Genomic DNA, 4927 nt, shown 5'->3' with positions numbered 1-4927 from the left:
AGCTTCTTTTTCACCTCTTTTTGGACAATCTCTAAGGAAATGGTAGAAAGAACTACATCGGTAACAAGCCCCACTCTTAAATCGGCATTCACCAAAATAGATTTTATTACAGTACTGACATCTCGGCTTAGGGGTACCAACACTGGTAACCAATGGAGTGAAAGGTCTTGGATTAGTGTGTTGAGAACCTCGCTCTCTACCCGAATACCCAGTGGCTGAAGTAGAACGATCCTGGTACTTCTTCAATTTCTTTGGAGTAGAAAACTGAGATTTTCCCATCGGTTTTTTACTAAAAATTCGAGCTTCTCTCTCAGCCTGTTTCTTTTCTTTGCTCAATTCTTCTGCTTTATAAGCTCTCTCTGCCAACGTAGCAAACTCTCAAATTTCAAGAATTCCGATCAGTAGCTTAATGTCTTCATTCAACCCTTCTTCGAATCGTTTGCACATTTCAGCTTCTGACTATACCCATTCTCGAGCATATTTACTCAATTGAACAAATTCTCTTTCATGCTCAGAAACTGATCTGTTACCCTGTTTCAGCTCAAGAAATTCTTTTCTCTTCTGATCAAGAAACCTCTGGCTGATATATTTCTTTCTGAACTCGGTCTGAAAGAATTCCCATGTAATTTCTTCTATCGGAACAACTGAAGCTTTAGTATTCCACCAATGGTAAGCGGTGTCTTTTAGCAGTGAGAAGGCACATTTCAGACATTCTTCTGGTATACAAGATAATTCCTCCAAAACCCGAGTAGTGTTTTCTAACCAGAATTCAGCCCGTTCGGAATCATCATCAACTGCTGCTCGAAATTCTTCGGCCTCATATTTTCAAATTTTATCTACTGGAGCTTTCCGTTTTCTGACAGATTCAGTACCTCTACCCTGTGGGATCTCGGGAACCGGTGGAAGAGCAGGAGGGGGAGCTTGAATGTATTGACTAAACCATTCATTCATTATTTGAAAGAAGGTTGTTTTTGCCTCCTCCCCTCGACCCTCTGTCTCGAGCCTTCTACTGCTAGTTTCTTCTCTTTGTACTGAAGCCGGAGAATGACTCCCAGCTTCTTCAGATTAAGCTCGATCGGTAGACATTTACTTAAAAACACATTTAAATGGTCAGAAGATATCACACTATCAATAATAATTTAAATGGCATGTATAGCTAATCTCGTATTTGCTACATCGGTCCTAGAACCGGCTAAATCGTAACTCTGATACCAACAAATGTAATACCCCCTACCCGTATTCATTGCCGGAATAGGGTACGAGGTATTACCGGAGTTTACGAGTTAATTTTTTTTCAATATAACCCCTTTTATAAATATCTAACCTTCCCTGAAATTTTAAACTAAAAATAATCCACATCAACCAATCCAATTCAACATATTTTCAAGATAGATTAACGCATATATATTCACGCATATTTATAAGATAACATCATCGCATACCAAAACCAAGATTTGTTAGCCATACCATTAGCTGACCTTACATTCATTTCACAGAATCATTTACTTTATTAGCTTATACATGCCATTGATTTCCAAAATAAAGTTTTTTTTATATACCGAAATCCTGAGGTTGATAGTGTGATGTGTCTCTGACCAAATCTGACCTCCGAGCTCTTAACACTACAAAACAGGGGAAAAGGAAACAGGGTAAGCACTTTGTGCTTAGTAAGCTCATGTAACAAGAATTATACTTACCTAATATTTTCAATACAAGACAATAAACATTCGTATATCCATTCAATGCATTATTACCCTAACATGCACAAACTCAACATTCAAGTTAGTATAATAATTTCCATGTACCAATAATTTATACTATGATTGATGAGCTCATCAATACCATGATTTCCATTTCTTTATATATATATATATATATATATATTTTTCATATTTATCCCATTGAATTTCTTGGAATTTTCGATGGATTTTCACAGGTACACTTTTAGTGTACATTTAAAGTCCGTCAATTCATATTCATGTCGCACATTTCCATTTAGAGAGCACACTCCATGAACCTCATCCTTACAATGGGATTACTGTCGAGCTAAATCCCATGTAATATAAACTCATTGAGTATTGTCGGGATTACCGGTCAGGCTAAATCACATGCGACAATTACTCTAATGAGCTTGATCTGAATTACCAGTCGAGACTAAATTGAGACCCTAATTGGATTACCGTCAGGGCTAAATCTATTTTCCTGATTCTTGAGAGGCTATATCGAGGATAGGATCATTAAATCAGGCTAGATCCTTTTATCGTCAATTCCTTTTAGAGATCCATCAAATTTTCCTTTCATTCAACCGGGATTTCTTTCCATTTTTATCAAATATATCAATGTTTCATTAAATTTCATATAATGAACATTCAAATCATATTCATATCAAAAACATGCATTTCAAGCATTTGAGAATATAATTCAAGTTACACGAACTTACCTTGATACTTACCTTGATACAGCAGAATAGGGGTGACTTTAAATAATAAACTGTACTTATTTCCTAAATCAAAAATTCTGAAAATTTTATGGTAAGAACATATATGAGTCTAGTTGCAGGGAATATTAACAGATCTTAATTTGGAGTTCCGTAGCTCAAGTTATAAATAATTTAGTGACTATGACTCAAATAGATAGCTTTGAATAAATTATAAATAATAATAGTTGAATTATAGAGAATGTTGCATATGAACATGAAATGTATTAAATTGATAATTAAATTTTTTATTTAGATCCGTAAGATTCAAATCTGAAGCTAGATCGAGGAAAGGAAAAGTTCGAGATTAGTAGATTTTTTTTGTTTACAAACAAGTATCAAGGTAAGTTCGTGTAACTTGAATTATATTCTTAAATGCTTGAGATTGTATGTTATTGATGTGAATATGATTTGAATGTTCATTGTATGAAAATTAATGAAACATTGATATATTTGATAAAATGGGAAGAAATCCGGTTGAATGAAAGGAAAATTTGATGGATCTCGAAAAGGAATTGACGGTGAAAAAGGATCTAGCCGGACGGGTGATCCTATCTTGATATAGTCCTCCCGAAGAATATGTGGAAAATGGATTTAGCCAGACGGGTAATCCGAATTAGGGTCTCAATTTAGCCTGGATGGTAATTCGATCCAAGCTCATTAAAGTAATTGTCGTTGCAGGATTTAGCTCGACCGATAATCCCGACAATACTCTATGAGTTTATATTGCGGATTTAGCTCTGGATCGGTAATCCCCTGCAAGGTTGAGGTTCATGGAGTGTGCTCTCCGAAATGGAAATGTGCATAAATATGAATTGACGGACTAATTGTACACTAAAAGTGTACCTCTGAAAATCCATCGAAATTCCAATAAATTCAACAGGATAAATATGGAAAATAACAAGGAAATGGAAATTATGATATTGATGAGCTCATCAATCATGGTATATATTATTGGTACATGGAAATTATTGTACTAACTTGAATGTTGAGTGTGACAGCCCTAATTTGACTCTAGTCGAGAAGTAGTTTCGGGACCACAAAATCGAGTCACAAGAATAATTAAATGTTATATTTTATGCCTATTATAAGTGAAAGTGTATGTGTGAAAATTTCAAGCTTTGATTTTGTCTTTTAAATGTGAAATTAATTAAAAAGGACTTATGTGAAAACATTGAAATTGTGATAGGTTGAAGTGTAGTGGTCAAATATTGCATGGCTTAAAATATAGGGATTTGCATGTCAAATTCCCCATTTTTAAGTAAGTGGCCAACCATGGTGATGGTGGAATAGCCATATATGCCTTACATATTAATATTATAATGGTTAATGGGTTAGATTAATGAATAAAAAAAAAAAAAAAAAAGAAGGCCATACATCCTTGCCTTGTTCTTGCGAATGTTTGAGAAAGAATGAAGAAAAATGCTTTGAGGATTTCGGCAATGGAGTAAGCTCAAAATCTAAGGTAGAACAAAAGGGCTCTTTGATATTTGGCCTTGGTGATTCTAATTAGAGGTATGTTTAATTTTATTTCTTGATAATTTATGTGAAATTGAGTTAATTGCTAAGCTCCTTTCATAGCCCATGACTCAATTTTTGTTATTGGTTTGAAGTGATGCATTCGGCTATGGGTTGTAGAGTGTCTTGGTTGGTGTTTTGATGTTTTTGTGATGAGGCATGAAGATGGTTGATTTTGAGTGTTTAATAAAAAGGATTGGATGTGAGTGTGTGTGAAATAGCAAATGATGAGTCTCGGTAACTTCATGAAGAGTTCGGCTATTGTGTTTATGTGAATACATATATGCTGAATGTAGTCTTAGATAAGTAAATTTTGATGTATTAGATTGGTAACATGGTTATGACGATTGTGAAAATGTGATAAAGGTGCCAAGAAATATTTGTAAACATGCATAGTACCGAATGTGTTCATGAATGAATAAGTTATGTGGGTTGTTTAAATGAAAGAAATGGATAAGTTAAGGTATAATTGAGTGTTCGAATATGAATTAAAGAGAGAAATGAGGTAAAGGATGAGTTTGAGCTTGTAAATGATATATGTGATTTAATTGAGAATTTATAATCGACTAAAGCGATCATTGTGTAATTATATATATATATTTTAATTACAATGGCTGAATGTAGCATGAATAAGAATGTGAATAAATTGTAGTTATAGAGGTTGTCAATGGAAAATATGAGTTGGATGAGCTAATGCCGAATGGACTTGTGGAATTAAGTATTAAAAGATTTTTTATTAATTAGTTAAGTGATATTCGGCTATATAAGCAGCATGTGCACTTGATGTTATATTACGGTCTAAGAGTATATATATAAGTGTGGGAGCATTCAGTCAATGAAGATTGGTTGTATGAAAGTAAGGTTAATGAATGTAGTAGTGCCATGTGAAGTGTGTAAATTAGATGACTTTGATAAGTGCTGTTTGTGTTTTGA

This window comes from Gossypium arboreum, chromosome 12 (assembly GCF_025698485.1).
Source record: "Gossypium arboreum isolate Shixiya-1 chromosome 12, ASM2569848v2, whole genome shotgun sequence".
NCBI lineage: Eukaryota > Viridiplantae > Streptophyta > Magnoliopsida > Malvales > Malvaceae > Gossypium > Gossypium arboreum.
This window is presented reverse-complemented; position numbering follows the sequence as displayed.